The following is a 20,564-nucleotide window of genomic DNA, read 5'->3' as shown; positions in this document are numbered from 1 at the left end:
CAGGGGAATGCCAGGGCCAAAAAGTGGGAGTGGGTGGGTAAGGGAGTGGGGGGAGGGGAGGTTATGGAGGACTTTTGGGATAGCATTGGAAATATAAATGAGGAAAATACCTAATAAAAATATTTAAAAAAAGAACTACGAAATAAGAAAAAAAAAGGTAGTCGTAGCAGAAAAATTTAACATAACATCATAGCAGATATGAACTCACATTGATGTGACAGCAAGCACAAAACCTATGCAAGACTGAACCAGATAAAATATTAGAATATAGAGGGGAATTGGGCATTCAGTTCCACCTGTAGCCATGGACTAACTACAATTGTAGCTACAGCTGCTATAAGAAGGGAAGAGAGTTCCCTACTGTAGGCACATCTCCAAGCTGCTCCATTGGAATACATTTCTTGAGTGGGAATACCCCTTCTTCTACATATGCTAGTATATAGATCTGATGATAAGCTGAGGAATTCCATCGATTTGTGTTCCCTTCTGAGCTGAGCACTAGGAGAACGTAGAATTCAGTTGTAACTTTAAAAGTAGGTCTATCTGGAGGCTTGCTGCCATTTTTGTCTTCTATAAAATTTCTGTTGCAAAGGAAGACAGGATCACAATTTTGTCTGGCAGAGTGAGATGGTGTGGTGTATTCTTGGTTATCAAAATCCTCCCTAGTGTAGTGTGGGGTTTTTAGTTGGTGAATATTCACCATGTGTGGAAAATATGGTAATACTATATAATCTCATTTACCTAAGTGTATGTATGCTTTTAGGATCTACAACAACACATCGAGCTGAGCTAAATATGACTGGATGACTTTGTTCTTGCCTTTTTGTGTTTTGTTTCCTGTAATGCACATATTAAAACATAAACAAAAGCTTCTTTTTAAAAGCTTCAAAAAAGGAGGGAAGAGAGTTTTCTTTAAGAGTATATCTCCAGATAAACTTGAGTTGTACCTTAGTTGTATTGTAATTGAAGACAACAAAACAAATGGTATTTGAACAGCTCATATTGAACTTAAAATTTAAAAAGAATAAAACAAAAAGGACACAGTGCTGAGAGCAGTAAGGGAACGTGAATCTGGAACAACTGTGGAGGGTCAATATACTCAGAACACATTGTTCAAATTTTAAAAGAACTAATAAAAATGGAAAGAAAAGTCAGAAATTTGTACTGGCTGATTTACTTTTAAAACTTTTGTGGAGAAAAAAAAAACCTAAGTAGGTATGAGTTAGGATTGTTCTTTACTGCAATGAACTCCTACAGAGGAAGAGAGGGAGAGAGGGAGAGAGGGAGAGAGGGAGAGAGGGAGAGAGAGAGAGAGAGAGGAGAGGGAGGGAGTTAGAGAGAGAGAGACTCCTTCTTTATTATCATCATATATTTTGTGTTTATAATTATTTCTCTGGATATTTCACAAGTGATTTTGTGACATTTCATCAATTAAAAAAAAAAAGAATTAGAGCCTAGGAAGATGCTGTCTTTTAGTGGGCAAATATAATATCTTTAGAAGGTGAGCCAGATAAAATGTTGCAGTAGGCTTTGAAGGCATATGTTTGTAGTCTCAGGTCTTAATAAAAGGCAGAAGGATGAAGAGTTTGAAATCATCTAGGGGTTTAAATGGAGTCTAAGGCAAGCTTGAGCAGCACAGTAAGACCTTGGTTCAAAGACCAGTGCCTTGATATGTAACTTAGTTGCAGAAAACTGTCCTAGCTCAAGGCTACAAATTTTTTTAAAGGAAGAGAATAGGGAGATAAAAATGGGCATGGAGTAATCAGTAATTTCAGGTCACAGAGAGTTGTACAATATTTAAGCAAAAGTAATAATATATATTGAAAACAATTAAAGGTCTGCAATTTAAAATCTCTAAGATTCTTCAGTAGACTGAATATGAGGTTATCTAGGGAACAATACAATTATAAAGAAAAATTAATATAAGTATAATATCTCCCTGGAGGGAAATGGCAACTCTGTATGAAACACATTGGCTGCTGTGGGAACAAGATGAACCTGGCCTATTCTCTGAAACATTAAATAAGTGTGTGCTTATCACTTATGTTAGAACACAGAATTAGGGGGTAAAGATGTAGAGAAGTGGGAAAAAGACCAAAAACCCAATCATCTGTTGCCTACCTTCCTCCAAATAAAATCAAGTATATCCACGAAGCAGAGATACCAGGGAAGTAGCTTATCATGGTTTACTACAAATCAATTGATACTTCACAGGTGGGTCTACTCATAATTAAATATCTTCAAGGTGCATGTTAATCACATGCTATACATTTAAGAAAACAAAATCAGAGCACAGAAGTAGACAGGCTTTCAGTGTCCACAGAAGTAGAGATGCTTAATAGGGACCCACTAAGTCTGCATGTGTCAGTCATGAGTACACCTAGATTAATCTAGCATTTTAATGTTTGTGTCAGTCTCTCATTATCAACTCACCTTATTTCACATCAACTAAAGAAGAAGTGAGTGAACACTTTCTGGTAAAGTAAATAATGCCATAAAATAATACATTCCTTCTACATCTTATCAGTTACTGGACATTTTCAAATATTATAACAAAGAAATGTGTATAAAGTCTAAATGTTAACTTACATCTTAAATAACAGATTAATACTCTAGGTAGAATACTTTTTTGCAAATTCATTGCATTTAACACTGAAGACTGAGAGACAAGAGTTAAATATAATGTTCGTATAGAATGCACAATAAATGTCTGCTACCAGAGCTGATCCTGTGTCACAGCAATCCGTACCCAAATATCCCCTGGAGAGAGCTGGTCTAGAGTGCTGACATTCTTGTGAGCACAGGCAAGACCACCACTTCTGCTCTGAGGGACCTTCCCAAAGCCCTCAGGACATAGAAAATGAGAAGCAGCCTGGGTCAGGATACATATGGCTTACATTTGCACCTCAAGCTGACCCTGGGCCACAGCAATCCTTACCCAAATTCCTCCCTGCAGAACTGGTCTCCCAGGACTGCTGAAACACAGGCTGGCAGAAAGAACAAGCCACAGTCAGAAAGCAAGACCAGCTAACAACAGAGATATCCAGATGACAAGAGGCAAGGGCAAGAACACAAGCAACAGAAATCAAGGCTATTTGGCATCATCAGAGCCCAGTTCTCCCACCAATGAGAGCACTGGATACCCCAACATATAAGAAAAACAAGTTCAGACTTAAAATCCTATCTCATGGTAATGATAGAGGACTTTAAGAAGGACATAGATAATGCTCTTAACGAACACAGATAAATAGATAGAGGCCATTAAAGAGAAAACACAAAAATTCCTTAAAGAATTACCGGAAAACGCAACTAAACAGGTAAAGGAATTGCAAAAGCTATCCAGGATCTAAAAATAAAAATAGAAATAGCTGGGCAGTGGTGGTGCATGCCTTTAATCCCAGCACTTGGGAGGCAGAGGCAGGCAGATTTTTTTTTTGAGTTCAAGGCTAGCCTCGTCTACAAAGTGAGTTCCGGGACAGGCCAGGGCTATACAGAGGAACCCTCTCAAAAAAAAGAAAGAAAGAAAGAAAGAAAGAAAGAAAGAAAGAAAGAAAGAAAGAAAGAAATCATAAAGGGAGAAAACCCTGGAGATAGAAAACCTAGAAGAGATTGAGAATCATAGACACAAACATCACCAACAGAATACAAAAGGTTGAAGAGAGAATCTCAGGTGCAGAAGATACCATAGAAACAGTGACACAACAGTCAATAAAGATGGAAAATGTAAAAAGTTCCTAACCCAAAACATCCAGGAAATACAGAACACATTTATAACAGGTATAGGATATACCTAAGAATAGTAAGTATAGAAGAGAGTAAAGATGTCCAACTAAAAGGGCCAGTAAATATCTTCAACAAAATTATAGAAGAAAACATTCCTAACCTAAAGCAAAAGGTGCCCATAAATATACAAGAAGCCTACATAACTCCAAACAGACTGCACCATAAAGGAAACTCCCTCTGTCACATAATAGTCAAAACACCAAATGCACAAAACAAAGAAAGAGTATTAAAATCAGTAAGGGGGAAAGGTCAAGTAACATATAAAGACAGACCTATCAGAATTACACCAGACTTCTCACCAGAGACTATGAAAGCTAGAAGGTCCTGGGCAAATGTCATACAGACTCTAAGAAAACACAAATGCCAGCCCAGACTACTATACCCAGCAAAACTCTCAATTACCATAGATGGATTAAACCAATACTATCCATAACAAAAACAAACTTACACAATATTTTCCCATAAATCCAGCCCTATAATGGATAATAGATAGAAAAAGCCAACAGAAGACGGGAAAGCACACCTTAGAAAAAGCAAGAAAGTAATCTTCTTTTAACAAACCCAAATGAAGATAGATAGCCACACATAATTCTACCTCTAACAACAAAAATAACAGGAAGCAAAAATCATTATTCATTAATATATCTTAACATCAATGGACTCAATTCCCCCCAAAAGACATAGGCTAACAAACTGGATATGTAAACAGTACACAACATTTTGCTGCATAGAGTAAATGCACCTCAGTGTCAAAGACAGACACTACCTCAGAATAAAGGACTATAAAATAATTTTCAAAAAAAATTGGTCCCAAGAAACAAGCTGGAGTAGCCATTCTAATATCGAATAAAATCGACTTTCAACCAAAAGTTATCAAAACAGATAGGGAAGGAAACTTAATACTGGTGAAGTGAAAAATCTAACAGGGACATTATTCCTTGAACATCAGTGCTCCAAATGCAAGAGCACTCACATTCATAAAAGAAACTTTACTAAAGCTTAAAGTACACATTGAGCCTCACACAATAATGGTGGGAAATGTCAACACTCCAATCTCATCAATGGACAGATCATGGAAACAAAAACTAAACAGAGACACATTGAAACTAACAGAAATTATGGACCAAATGGATTTAACAGATATCTATAGAACATTTTATCCTAAAAGAAAAAAAGAATATATATAGTTTTTCAGCACCTCATGGTATCTTCTCCAAAATTGACCACATAATTGGTCACAAAACAGGACTCAACAAGATATAAGAAGATTGAAATGATCCAGTGTAGCCTATAAGATCACCATGGACTAATGCTGGTCTTAAATACAGCAGACTGGGAAAAGATCATTACCAATTCCACATCTGACAGAGGGCTATATCCAATGTATACAAAGAACTCAAAGAAGTTAGACTCCACAGAACCAAATAACCTTATTTTAAAATGGGGTACATTGCTAAACAAAGAATTCTCAAGTGAGGACTACCAAATGGTAGAAATAAAAAAGCAGAAAAACAAACAAACAAACAAACAAAAACATGAAAAAAATACAGGTGACAGCAGATGCTGGTGGGGACATGGAGAAAGAGGAACACCCCTCCATTGTTGGTGGGATTGCAAGCTGGTACAGCCACTCTGGAATCAGTTTGGCAATTCCTCAGAAAATTGAGCATAGGACTACCTGAGTACCCGGCTATACCACTCCTGGGCATATACCCAAAAGATGCTCCAATATGCAACAAGGACACATGTTCCACTATGTTCATAACAGCCTTATTTATAATAGCCAGGAGCTTGAAAGAACCCAGATGTCCTTCAACAGAGGAATGTATACAGAAAATGTGATACATTTACACAATGCAATCCTACTCAGCTATTAAAAAAATGACTTCATGAAATTCATAGGCAAATGGATGGAACTTGAATATACCATCTTGAGTGAGGTAACGCAATCACAAAAGAACACACATGGTATTCACTCACTGATAAGTGGATATTATCCCAAAAGTTCTATTTACCCAAAATACAATTACCAGACCACTTGAAGCTCAAGAAGAAGGCAGATCAAAGTGAAGATGTTTCAGTGCTCTTAGAAGGGGGAACTAAATACTCATATGAGGAAATATGCAGATAAAGTGTGGTGCAGACACTGATGGAAAGGACATCCAGAGACAGCCCCACTTGGGGATCCATCCCATATGCAGTTGTCAAACCTGGATACTATTGTGGATGCATGAAAGTGCTTGCTGAAGGGAGCCTGATATGGCTTTCTCCTGAGACTCTGCCAGATTCTGACAAATACAGAAGCAGATGCTTGCAGCCCACCATTGGACTGAGTGCAATGTCCCTAATGCCTCCATTGAGTTGGAGAAGAGACTGAAGGAGCTAAGGGTATTTAAAGAAACAGTGTCAACAGTGCCTATGAGCTCCACCGGACTGGACCACCAGCAAAGAGTGCACATGGAGGAACTCATGGCACTAGCTGCATATGTGGCAGAGGATGGCCTTGTTGGACATAAGTGGGAGGAGCCACCCTTGGGCCGAGGAGTTTGATACCCCAGTTTAGTGGAATGCCAGGCTGGGAAGGCAGAAATGTTTGGGTGGATGGAGGGAGTACCCTCATAGAGGCAAGGTGAGGGGGCATCTGATAGGGAATTCCAGAGGGAAACCTTTCCTGGAAAGGAGATAAAATTTGAAATATAAAGAAAATATCCAATAAAAGAAAAAATACACAATACACATAATAGTAACAGAAAAGTGGGTAGACATTATCTATACTGAGAATTTGCTTGTTTTCTATAAAGTCTCCATATTTTCTACTTTGTTACATAGCTTGTTCTGTAGAGCTGAAACAAGCTGTGTGGCATTTGCAATGAAACTGCTTGTCCAACATGACTAAGGGAAAGTGTGAGGTACAGACTACATAACTTCACCATTGTAGTACCTCTCCTTGAAACACTGATCCTGCCTCTTGGAAATATATAACCTTGTTATAGGTTCTTCTTCTTCACCCATACAGCAGGCAACTTGATATTTTTGAATTGTTAAACACAGCTATCATGTCCAATGCTTACATCTAGCCCCATAGACTTTCCTCTGAATACTGCAGATAATGTAAAATTGGGTTGTGTGTGAGGAGGTAGAAAGATGGCTCAGCTGGTAAGAGCACTGGTTGATCTTCTAGAGGACCCAGGTTCCATTTTAAGTTGCCACATGGAATCATCACTGTTTACAGCTCCAAGATCAGAGGATCTCAAGGCCTCTGTGGGCACCAGGCACACATGTGGTACATCAATATCTGTGTGCCAATGCACCCATATATATAAATTGGGGATGAATAATCTTTTAAAAATGAATGTCAGTGTGTATGTTTGTGTATATCCTTTATTAAGGTTCTTATGTATTCCTCTTTTGTGAGTCCACCATGAGTATTGCCTAAATTACTTTGAATGCTTTAATCCACCAATAGGCAAAGAAAAGGGGATGAGACACTTCATGACACAATTTTAGAAAATAAATGCAAGTGATTGAAATATAACTGAACGGGATTAATATTTTTTGCCTTGCTAAGTTAGTGCAGATGTCATTTAAAATTAAAGTAACCCAGTAAAACTAAATATTTAGAAACTCTGGCCACTCTGGAAGTGGGGGCAAGAGATGAGATGCATAATAAAACAATTGCCTATTGTGAGAATAACATTGAGTCTAGAGTCCCTGCCTCACCTCCACAGCAGGAATGCCTGACCTAGAGAGAAGAAGTTGCCCCAGATCCTGAGGGCTGAAAAGCCTATACAGATTCCAAAATTGGATGCCAGGGCACTGGAAGCATGCCAAAAGAGTAACAGCAGCATAGAATGCTGAGATTTTTTTGCTATTTGAGAAAAATTTAGAGAATTTGTAGAAATATGAAACAATAAATCTTGTAAAAAAATCTGCAGTATACACCAAGTAACAAAGAAACAAGTTTCTAAAGCAAGTATAATCATGCTAAAATTTTGAATTAACCAAAAAAAATTAGTCATAATTATAAAACCACAATATTATTTTGAGTTTCCAAGACAGATATGTGTGTGTGTGTGTGTGTGTGTGTGTGTGTGTGTGTGTGTGTATGCATGTGTATAGTCTTGACTCTCTTGGAACAAGCTCTGTAGAACAGGATGTCCTCAAACTTACAGAGATCCCCCTGTCTCTGTCTCTGCTGCTCAGCAACCATTAACACCTCCCTGATAATAATATTAGCAAAATGGGTACATGTGAATATGTGCATATGTAAAAATAAATAGTAATGAAATAATTTCTATGTTGTAAAAAAGTCAATGTATTACATGTCAATTTTAAAAATAGTAGATGTAACATTATAAAGAGAATTATAATAGCAAGTGACCCAATTTAAATAGTTAAAAAGACTAGAAGATCTAGAAACAAATTAAACAGAAAATCCCACTTTCTACTGTGAGTCATATGTATCTTTTTAAAGTATGTGTATTTATTGTATACCAATAAAAGCACAGTTGCTGTAAAATTATCACAAAAATTATCGTACTTAAGTTTATATCCCCCTTCCTATCTTTTCTTTTTATTTGATTCTACCCTTCTTGAACTTTGAGTACCAACACTATTCATGTCTTGGGATTCCCCAGATTTATTAGTTTTAGACAGAATTTCTTCAAAAATGGAGAAAATTTGCCAGACACGATGTGTTTTTATTCATTGAGATTAATTTGTAAACATTTGTTGGTTGTATTTTTATGATTTCCACATTAAAGTTACATAGTGGATATTTTAAAAGAACCAAACCAATTATTCAACATAATAGTGACAAGTAGAGCCTAAGAAGTGTAGAAATCTAAAATCTTCAAGAATCTGATAATGTTATCTACTGCTTATAACAAATTACCTGCCAATTTGTAGCTTTAAAAGAGTAAATACCATTACCAAAGTTTTGATGCATTAGAAATTCACGAATATTTATATTTGTGATTGTGTCACAAAGCAACACAAGAGGCTGACATTGAGATGTACAGCAGTCAGATATTCAGTTCTTTATTGGTACCAGGAATCATAGCTTCGAAGCATGCACCTGTGAGTTGGTGAAACTCACCACATGGCCTAGCTGAAATAACAAAACTGGAATTATAAAGTGTTCTTGAAGCATCATCAAATCTCACTTGACAGTTTCAAATTCTGTTCTTCAGTAGCCTTTAATCCCAGAATTCAAAAAGTAGACAAAGGTAGGTCTCTGAGTTTGAGGCTAGTCTGGTGTAAATTGGGAGTTCCAGGCTTCTTACTACACCCTGAGATACCATCACAAAAGGAATGCTTGCTCATTAAAGGAAAATCCCAAGAAGTGGTTCTTATTTAAGAGGATAATTAAGACCTATTGCTTGAATCATTTTCAATCACAAAAATAATCTTGTGTCAAAGAATTTATGGACATGATTTACAAAAATGATCATGACTACCAAGTGTTTATCATATCATTATTCCCCTTGCTGATTGCTTTTTAAAATACTCTGTAGTACAGCTTTAGGTCAGGCATGGTGATTCCACTAGAGGTTCTTTTATCATTAAGAAGAGCTTTTGTTATCCTAGGTTTTTTGTTATTCTAGATGAATTTGCAAATTGCCCCTTCTTATGACCTCAATACTCAGTATTTCAATAACTGATTACAATTGGAGGAACAGTCTTCAAAGAGGTAATTATTGAAAATAAGCTGACTAGTTTTGGGTTCCAATCAAAAATAACTTTCAGCCTTCTTAGAAAGGGATTGGTGAAAGAGAGAGTCACCAGAAGTTTTCATGTGAAAACAGTGGACATGCCAGCATTTACAAACCCAGATGCCCTGGAGGGATTCCATTTTTAAAATAAAGTGTGTTATGATGATTTTCTACATCTATATAATGTAGTGATCATAGTATTTACCCTCATTTCCTTCTCTTGAGAACAACCACTCTCATAGATGTTACTAATCATTGTATTAGCAAATCTTATAAAGGAAAGCATTTCATTGGGACTGGTGTAGTGTTTCACAGGATTAAACCATTATTGCCATGGCAGCAAGCATGGCAACACACAAGCAGACATGGTTCTAGAGAAGGAGCTGAGATCTCTACATCCAGATTTGTAAGCAAAAGAGAGAGCCTTTGGGTTTGACTTGGGCTTCTGAAACTTCAAAGCCCTCTCCCAGTGAAAAACTTCTTCCAACTAGGCCCCACAAGAAAGACACAATTCCTTGTTGTTTGTTTGTCTGTTTGTTTATTAATCATTTCATTCATTTACATCTCAAATGATATCCCCCTTCCCAGTTACCCATTCACAACCCCCAATCCCACATGCCCCCCTCCCTTTTGCCTCTATGAGGGTTCTCCCTCACCCACCCAACCAACCACATCGGCCCCACTGCTTTCATATCCCCCTACACTGGGGCATCAAACCAAGGAGAAACATTGTAAGCAAAGTAGAACAATTAGGAATTCTGGGAAAATAATGGGTGATCAAGTGGAGAAGGTTTTTAAATATGAGACAGAATGTAGTGTAAAGATTTAGAAAAGTTTTTAATGAATAATTTAAGTGAATTCCATTCAGGGGAGAGGAATGTTTTCCAAGTTCAGGGACCATACTCCCTTCATATTTGCTCTTAAGAACATGTGAAACTTAATTCACTGGCCATGTGCAGAGCTCAGTGGTGAAGCTCAAAAAGACACAATTCTCAATCCTCCTAATTAGTGTCATCAGCCTCTGATACCTAACACTCAAATATATGAGCCTATGGGGGGTCACTGTTATTCAAACCACAAAATACATAACGAATACCCATCCAAGATGGTAAATTATGAACTTTAAATTTTCCTGCCTGGTGGAAACTATTTCTGATTTATCAGTCTATAAGTTAATATTATTAAGATCAGTACTTATTATTCAATTTAAAATAATGAATCAACTTTTTCTTTCCCAGGAGAATACATTAGCTCTGAGAGATAAGTCAATTTGACAATGGTCCACAGGGTCATTGACATGCTATATTAATATCTTTTTATGAGTTTTCTAGTAAAGATTTACTTTTGTTCTCAATAATTTTAAATGGGGGATTGCTCTATCAAACAATATTGGAGGAATTTTATTAATTTGTGGTGCCAACAATGGATATGGACTCTGGAAAGTTCCATAAACTGAATCCTTACAAATAGAATCCCTCCAGGGCATTTGGGTTTGTAAATGCTGGCATGTCCACTGTTTTCACACAACCATTCTTTCACATGCAAACTTCTGGTGACTCTCTCTTTCACCAATCCCTTTCTAAGAAGGCTGAAAGTTATTTTTGATTGGAACCCAAAACTAGTAAGCTTATTTTCAATAATTACCTCTTTGAAGACTGTTCCTCCAATTGTAATCAGTTATTGAAATACTGAGTATTGAGGTCATAAGAAAGGGCAATTTGCAAATTCATCTGGAATAACAAAAAACCTAGGATAGCAAAAGCTCTTCTTAATGATAAAAGAACCTCTAGTGGAATCACCATGCCTGACCTAAAGCTGTACTACAGAGCAATTGTGATAAAAACTGTATGGTACTAGTACAGCTACAGACAGGTAGACGAATGGAATAGAATTGAAGACCCAGAAATGAACCCACACATTTATAGTCACTTGATCTTTGACAGGGGAGCTAAAACCATCCAGTGGAAAAAAAGACAGTTTTTTCAACAAATGGTGCTGGCACAACTGGTGGTTTATCATGTAGAAGAATGAGAATTGACCCATTCTTATCTCCTTATAATAAGGTCAAATCTAAGTGGTTCAAGGAACTCCACTTAAAACCAGAGATACTGAATATTATAGAGAAGAAAGTCGGGGAAAGCCTCAAAGATATGGACACAGGGGAAAAATACCTGAACAGAACAGCAATGGCCTGTGCTGTAAGATCGAGAATTGACAAATGGGACCTCATAAAATTGCAAAGTTTCTGTAAAGCAAAAGACACTGTCAATAAGCCAAAAAGGCCACCAACAGGTTGGGAAAGGATCCTTACCAATCCTAAATCAGATAGGGGACTAATATCCAATATATATAAAGAACTCTAGAAGGTGGACTCCAGAAAATCAAATAACCCCATTAAAAATGGGGCTCAGAGCTAAACAAAGAAGTATCACCTGGGGAATATCGAATGACTGAGAAGCATCTGAAAAAATGTTCAACACCCCTAATCATCAGGAAAATGCACATGAAAACACCCTGAGATTCCACCTCATACCAGTCAGAATGGCTAAGATCAAAAATTCAGGAGACAGCAGATGCTAGCTAGGATGTGGATAAAGAGGGACACTCATCCATTGTTGGTGGGATTTCTGGTACAACTACTCTGGAAATCGGTCTAGTGGTTCCTCAGAAAATTTGACATAGTACAACTGGATGATCCAGCAATTCCTCTTCTGGGCATATACCCAGAAGATATTTCAAGTTGTAATAAGGACACATGTTCCACTATGTTCATAGCAGCCTTCTGTATAATAGCCAGAAGCTGGAAAGAACCCAGATATCTCTCAAAAGAGGAATGGATACAGAAAATGTGGTACATTTACACAATGGAGTACTACTCAGCTATTAAAAACAATGAATCCATGAAATTCTTAGGCAAATGGATGCATATGGAGGGTATCATCCTGAGTGAGGTAACCCAATAACAGAACACACATGATATACACTCACTGATAAGCTGATATTAGCGCAGAAACTTAGAATATCCAAGATACAATTTGCAAAACATGAAAGTCAAGAAGGAAGACCAAAGTGTGGATACTTTGCTCATTGTTAGAATGGGGATCAAAATACCCATGGAAGGAGTTACAGAGACAAAGTACAGTGCTGAGACGGAAGGCAAGACCATCTAGAGACTGCCCCACCTGGGGATCCATCCCATATATACAACACCAAACCCAGACACTATTGAATATGCCAGCAAGATTTTGCTGACAAGACACTGACATAGCTCTCTCTTGTGAGGCTATGCCAATGACTGGCAAATACAGAAGTGGATGCTCACAGTTATTTATTGGATGGAACACAGGCCCCCTAATGAAGGAGCTAGAGAAAGTACCCAGGAGCTAAAGGGGTCTGAAACCCTATAGGAGGAACAATAATATGAACTAACCAGTACCCTCCAGAGCTCATGTCTCTAGTTGCATATGTAGCAGAGAATGGCCTAGTTGGCTATCAATGGGAGGAGAGGCTTTTGGTCTTGGGAAGATTATATGCTCCAGTACAGGGGAATGTCAGGGTCAGGAAGCAGGAGTGGGTGGGTTGGGGAGCAGAGCGGGAGGAGGGTATTGGGGCTTTGGGGATAGCACTTGCAATGTAAATGAAGAAAATATCTAATTAAAAAAGAGAAAGTAGGGATATTTTTGAGTTCATTGAGCACAGGAGAATACTTTCTAAACAGAATACTGATAAATAGCATTGAGGTCAACAATTAGTAAATGGGAGGTAAAATTTTTGAGAATATATAGTTCAAAACACCATGTTACACTTTTAGAAGACTTAAAAATTTTAAGTCACATACTCACAATTCAGGCAGTATATAATATAAATTATTATGTCGGAAGAAGTTAAATGCATCATTTTTATGTGTTGAATTATCACATCATTATCCCTCTTCTTTTGTTTTTATATTTTATCTACACTGAATAGACTATTAAATTTCTAACCTTAACAAATAATACATAATTAATAAAATGTTGCCAAGATGATGATGTTATGTGTGACTGATGTCCATCAAAATTGATATAGGTGTAAGCTTGAGACTTACTTTTTGTACATGAGGAGAATTAGTTGCAATTTAAAAGCATGGTTATAATTTTGTTCATATAAAATTTAAGCTACAAAATGCTTTCTGTAGTTTTTATTATTTTTCAAATTTGAAAATATTATTAAAACTTAGCACGTATTACATAAAGTAGGTGGCCAACCTGTTCAGCTATTGTCAAATAAATAGAAAAATTCTTAATAATTTTTGACAGTTAAAAAAATTATAAATTACTCAAAATCAGAATCATGTCACGGAAACAATGAGAACAAATTCTGGCTGACCTTTAGTTGATGAAAGAACAAATTAGACAAATGTAATAAAACATATAAAAGTTTGTTCTGTAAAATGCAACAGACATCTTATTAGATAGTAAGTGGTGTCCTGTCTTTATCTTTAAACAGTTATCATAAAATACTCTAAGGTGTTTTCTTCTGCTTTAGCAAACTAAAAATGAATTACTGAATATGTTTTGGGAAAAATTATCTACTTTCAAAAATGTTCAAGTCATTTCTGCAATTCTGGAGATAGAGAAATAATTTAGGCTTAATAATGTGCTGCCTACGCTTCTAGAATGATCAGCATAACAGAAGAATTAATTAGTCAAGAAGGTAGGAGAGGAACAGAGGACAGATAAGAAGGGAAAAAGAAGGGGGGTGGTTGCAGGAACTCCTTGTGGTTTGGGAAGGATTTACAAGCTTAAATTGGCCAAAATCTATCTGCCTAAGTACCACTTGTGTACCAGACACAGAGGTGTTGTCTCTGTGATGTCAGAAAGTGAAACTGATTAAGACAGAGCACAACAGGTACTGCTAGTAACCTGGAATAACCTGCAAAAGGCAAGTAATGCTAGAACATATTTGCAGACAAACAATGAAATAGAGAACCAGAGAAGGATTTCACATTTAGAATGAAGCAAAGCAAATAAATCATATCTACCTAGCAACAAAGCAAGAAAGAATGAAGAGCCGTTTGCAGACACCACTGAGGAGTATTGCTCACTGACTTATTTCCTATGGCTTCCTTCATCTTTATTATGCCACTGAGGACCACTTCCCATGGGTTACACATCATATAACAAACTGTGCCATCCCACATCAATTATTAATAAAGATATGTTGAATTTAATAGAAATAAAAGTGGGAAGGTTGGGTTGTAGGCCTTTGGCAGGGTTTCAAACCATGTTTTCTGTTTTGAGACAGTGTCTTTGCTAATTCCATGACATGGCTGGTGTGAAGAGCACTGCCATAGGCACTGAGGTGCAGTTATTGCCGTCCTTTACTTACTCATACTTCATTGAGAATATTCTATGAAATTATAAAGCTTGGTCATGGAAGTGGAAGTTTTTCTGTCTGTCTTTATGCTCTTGAGGAATTTTCATACTAATTTTCAAAGTATATGGGCTAATTTTTATCCTTATTAGCAGTGCATACAGAATCTTTTTCCCTGTTTGCTCATCTGGATTTGTTGTTTTATGTTTTCTTAAAGTGAAATGGAATCTCCATGCAGTTTTGATTTTCATCTCTTAATATGAATCAACTCTCCATGAAATGAGAATTTTAAAGAATTTAGTAACAAGATGGACCTGATGGCACATACCTCCAATCCCAGAATTTAGGAGGCCAGGAGAATTAGATCATCAATACTTTGCCTAAAACAACACCAAAGGAAGGCACAGGGATAACATACTTCTAATCTATTTGCTTCTGTGATCCTCAACTTAATATTGACTTGGACTTAGACAACAGAGGATGCTACAATAGTATTGGAAGGGACATCTTTTAAGAGTCTCCTTGACCTTTCTTTGTAATAGTTCTTCCTCCCAGCTGGACACAGAACTCCTTTGGTGTGAAGGTCTTATGATCTAATATTAGAAAAGGAAGGTCAGGGAATTTCGTTATAAACAATATCTATATTAAAAGAAGTAGAATGTTTGAGCAATATTTTAAAGTTGTTTTTTAAACATTTAAAAAAAACAGAATAACACCACTCTCCTATCCATTTATGAATTACTTCAGAAAGAAAACTGTGTCCTTATGATTTCTGCCTTGGGAGAAAGTGGTTCTGCCTCTGTGACTCATTTTTGTGTAACTGGGAGGGGCAAATGAGTGAGCTGGAGAAGGAGATTGTTTTTGAGGTCTTTTTGTGTCTTTTAGTTCAAAGCACAGTATAGTTTGTCCTTTTCTGATTGTTAATATTCCCTGTATCTTTCTATTTACTAACTTGCCTGACTACAGACTATGTTTAATTGCTGAAACTCTGTGATTTAAATAAAAATTACACTAAAGACAGAAGGAAATTCCAGACATAGAAAAAGAAATTAACCAACTTACAATTACTAAGCATTCTGCTAATTAGACATTTTCTTTGAGATCTCACTGTTTCTTTCATTGAAAAGAATCTTTTGGAAATGATGGAATACTGACAGGTGTGGATTGTGCCATGCTGCAACTCTTTTGTCTAAAATTATAGTTGCATGTACTGAAGCCACCAGCTTTACAGCATAAGGGATGGCTGGATGAATGAGCCTAGCATATACCAGATCTCTAATCAAAGTGTCTGAAATGGCTTTGGAAATGCTGGGTGCTGGACTCAGGCTGATAGAATAATGCAAGCCTACTCTGAATCCCAGCAAAGCCTCCTGTTCCAAATTTCTTTAGACAGAAAAATAATTGAGACTTTTTAATATCCTGAGTGCTAGACTGACTAAGGAAAAATAAGGTTCTTAGTAGCTTAGGAAATATTTAAATGTTTATTGTTGCATAAAATCTGTATTATGTGAGTCAGACTGTTACTGATGGTTTGCAAATTTGTGTACAGTGACTTGCAATATCTATTTTATGCTTACCCTGGTAGGACATGGTAGAAATTAAAACAAAATTCCTGCTGTCTTTCTTTTATCTTTCTGGTGATCATCATTGTGTAGTATAATGTGTAGTAATATGATTGTCAGTTTTAGTCTCTCTACTGAGAGAACATCATTCACAGAAGTAGCCAATTCTGAGGAAGAATACTGAAGCAAAATGTAGGAAAATGTTAGATTACACAAGAAGGCTTTTAGTGGGGAAGGTGGAAACACAAAATCTATAGCTCTTACTTCGAATTGAAAAAGGGAGAGACTATTCTGTAGCAAAATATGAATGTCCACATCCCAGAAACACATATCCAAATTATCCCAAATACCAGGTTACAATGCACTTATACTTTTGTGGAGTTTTATCAAGACAGAACAAATGTAGTTATAATCGGAGCACTTTTCCAATACATTGGTGGAAACAGGCAGTAGCTGGATTGTAGCAAAATGGAGCAATCTCTGCTGTAGGCCACTTATGCTGCTGATCAGTTTCATAGTTTTGAGTTTATGGACGGTATGAATATGTACATATAAAGGGACTTTTCTGCTGGTTATATGGACATTAATCAAATAGAAAGTGGGCAATAAATTACTATGTAGAGATTAAGATAACCAAAAATAATTTGACTCTGGACTTGCAATGTGTCAACTCTAACAGTAATTAAAATTTTTATCCGTTACTCATCTTTGTAGAATTCGTAATATAAGTACATTTTTTCTGGGAATTTACATCAATACAAGACATTTTTCTTGTATGTGGTTAAGATTTTCCATTATAAAACATATGCGACTTTGAGCAACAAAACAGAGATTCACAATAGAAAAGCACACAAATCTGTTTAAATGACAGAGAAGCCATTAAAGGAACTGAAGCCGTGAGAGTTTTTATATTAGATCCATGGGGCAAAGGAAGTCACAGGAAGACATGAGGGGCATATCTGTGCACTGAAGATAGTAAAGTTCAGGAAAACTAGCAAGGAGATCCTCCGAAGAGTTTATTCTTTCTTTGGAACCCAGATAATTATTTCTACTGAGAATAGAGATTGCACCTCTTCCTTTGGTATCTTTTAAACTGCCTCATGTGGTGTGTGTCAGATAGCCCTCTTGTTCTTCAAATGCCTTCAGCATTAAATATCAAATCTGCATGAGTGGCTTTTCTACTTTTATGTTGCCATGATAAAATTGATAAAATAGATTAACCTATAGCAACTTGAAGAGGAAAGTTTTTTTTTTTTCATTTTTTTGTTGCTGTTGGTTTTTTTGTTGTTGTTGTTTTTGTTGTTGTTTTCTTACTTACAGCTAACAGTTCACCATTGGGAAAAGCCCAGGAGTTTGAAATGGAAACCACAGTCCATCACTGAGTAAACCCAATGCAGAAACTCAAACAGAAGCAGAGATAAGAGCCACAGAAAAGTGCACCTTCTAGCTTGCTTCTAGATTCATGTTTAGGTTCACTTCCTATACAGCTCCAACTGCTTAGGAATGGTAACATCACACAGTGCCTAAAACAATTAGGAATCAAGAAAATGAATCATAGACATGCCAATAGGCCAATCTCAGGGTCATTTTTCCCAGGTATATCAAGTTGACAACCATGATTGGTCTCAGTAGTGCCATATCCATTGAGTCACACCAAGCCAAGTAGTCAATTGAGCACAGATACATATGAAGTCTAAGGGAGGGAATATTGAAAAATCTACAGGCTCCTTCTTAGCCTATTGCTTTACTTTCCACAGTTTTAAGTCACTGTGGCCAACATGAATCAAATGAGTACCACGAGATATTTTCACAGATACAGAAATTGAGAATATTCTCCTATGTCTAATTATAACATGTTTCTGCTATTCTTTTGCATTATTGACAATTTTTAAATTTTCTTAATTGTTTGGTATATAGATAAATTACCATTTACCATTGAAGAGTATAATATACACAGACAAATAAAATATTCATGGGATTTGGTTCTGTGATATTAGCAAACTATCACTGGGGTCTTGGAATGCTTCATAAAACATATGTAGGAGGGCAGGCAGTAATCTGAAAGAGTTAAAAGCAAGGAATCCTAGACTAAAGATGAATCCAAGTTTTATTTATGGTATTATTGAAGGAGCCAAAGCAGTGCTAGTGGTCTAGAAGCAGGGGAAGAACTTTGTACCTATAAGTACTTTTCATTATATTGGGATTTTAGGAATGGGTAGGGTCAGGAGGATATAAAAGGGTCTCATCTACCTAAGATAGCCTTACCTTGCTATACAGCTGAGAATGTTCTTAAACTTCTCATCTGCCTGCCCCTACTCATCCAGAGCTATTATTACAGACATGCATAGTCATCCCTGGATTATGTAATGCTGCCTGCATATTGAACCCAGAATCTTTTTCCTGAAAGACAGCCATTCCACAAACTGAGCAAAATCTCAAGATCATTTTTAATTTAATTAATTTTTGAATATTTAAAAAATATTAACAAGAGAATTGTAGGATAGATGTAAGAATTTAATATCTCATACTTATAATGTATCGTTGTGATGATTTTTCCTATAAGTATAAATTGCACACTACAGATTTATACTCCTATATAAAACTTTATTACAAACTACAGTATAAGTCTGATGAAAGTATAAAGTAGAAAATATTCAACTAAAACACATGTGCCTTAATGTGGCTGATCTGTCCATTGTATCTGTTAGCAGTCAGTATTATTTGTGTTTGAAACAAAATTAATTAAAATGCAATGCATTGATGTTTCATGATACCAGATACAAAGGCTAAATTTTAGTAAGGATGGTGACTGCCTCATTAGTGCAGATATGAAATAATTTCCTCCTCCTTGTATAACATGGTATTGGAATATAAGGAAAAAATAATACTCAATTAAGCCTTTTGTGTGTGTGTGTGTGTGTGTGTGTGTGTGTGTGTGTGTGTGTGTCTAAGTATGCCATTGAAGGAATCTGTCACTTCTCCTTAGTTTTATTTTAAAATAGCAGGTCTTTCAGTGGGACACTGCGGGTGGGGGTGTGCAGCTGGAGCTGGCTAGAGGGTCCCCCTCTCTGTAGGGATGCCAGGGGATGCCAGGGGGCCTTCTAGTCCCAGGCACTGCTGGATGCCACCAAAGAGCTGAGAATGGAGTGGAGGCCTGGCGGGCTGAAGCTAGCCCAGGGGATGAGGGAAAAAGATGGGGAGAGCTGCAACTGGGTCCTCTCAGGGAGGACAGAGTCCTTGGCTTGCTCAGCAGTTGGCTTGGCTTGGCTTGGCTTGGTGGAGACTGTGGCTGGGAGTGCTGAGAGGCTTTCTGCAGGAAATTAGACAGCCGTCCAGCTCTTTAGGTTAAGGCCTGTTCCATTGCTCCCCATAGCGGATCCTGGAGAAAAGAGGCAGTATACGGTTTTAAGACATTTATTGTCATGGCGGAAAGTAGATGAATAAAACCATACCCCACTTTCTCAGGTGGGCCTGAGACTAAATACCTTTGCAGGGAGGAGTGTCTGGGAAGGGAAGCTTAATTGGCTAAGCCTTCAAGCTTTTATGTACCTCATTAAAATGGAGCTCTGTCTTAAGGCTATGTGACCTGTGGTCCAGTCCTCTACCTATGGAGGAGCTTGGGGTGTTGCCCTTATGTAACTGAAGGACACAAATCTATGGAGGGCTGTGGCCTCCTGTCAGGAGCCTAGAGTCTGGGAGCATGGCAAACACCTGCCTTTCCTCAGGGTCACCAGTGGTTTCCAGCCTGTGCTCAACCAAGAACCAGGCTGCCTTTCACAGCCCTATCCCTTTCCTTTAGGCAATGATATCATAAAGATTTTTAACTATGACTTTTACATATTTTCTATTCTACTTTAGTTTGTATTATTTGAGAATTATACATATGCATATAATGTGTTTTGATCAAACCCATTCCCTTTCCTCTAACCCCTCATTTATCCACTACATCTCCTTCCTATCTGTCTTTCATGTAATATGTTTTTCAACCTTAGGAGTCTGCTCATGTCTGCTTGTATGCTCGTGTGTGCGGTACCATCTCCTGGAGCATAGCATCTCCTGGAGCATAGGTACCCTTTCAGGAGCCACATCCCTAAGGAAACGGATTTGTCTTACAAAGGAGCCATACATTTCCAATAGCCCCATAGATTAGGAA

The 20,564-nt window shown here is 37.1% G+C and overlaps 1 protein-coding gene across 3 annotated transcripts in view; it reads left to right on the top strand.

Moving 5' to 3' along the window:
• The window catches only part of Lrp1b (LDL receptor related protein 1B), a 1,970,757-nt gene that overhangs the window by 918,546 nt on the left and 1,031,647 nt on the right, over positions 1 to 20,564 (top strand). The window lies entirely within an intron of this gene.

The sequence above is a fragment of the Mus caroli genome, chromosome 2 (genome assembly GCF_900094665.2).
Source record: "Mus caroli chromosome 2, CAROLI_EIJ_v1.1, whole genome shotgun sequence".
NCBI classification, from domain to species: domain Eukaryota; kingdom Metazoa; phylum Chordata; class Mammalia; order Rodentia; family Muridae; genus Mus; species Mus caroli.
Note: the sequence above shows the minus strand (reverse complement) of the source record. Positions and strands in the feature narration are given on the sequence as shown.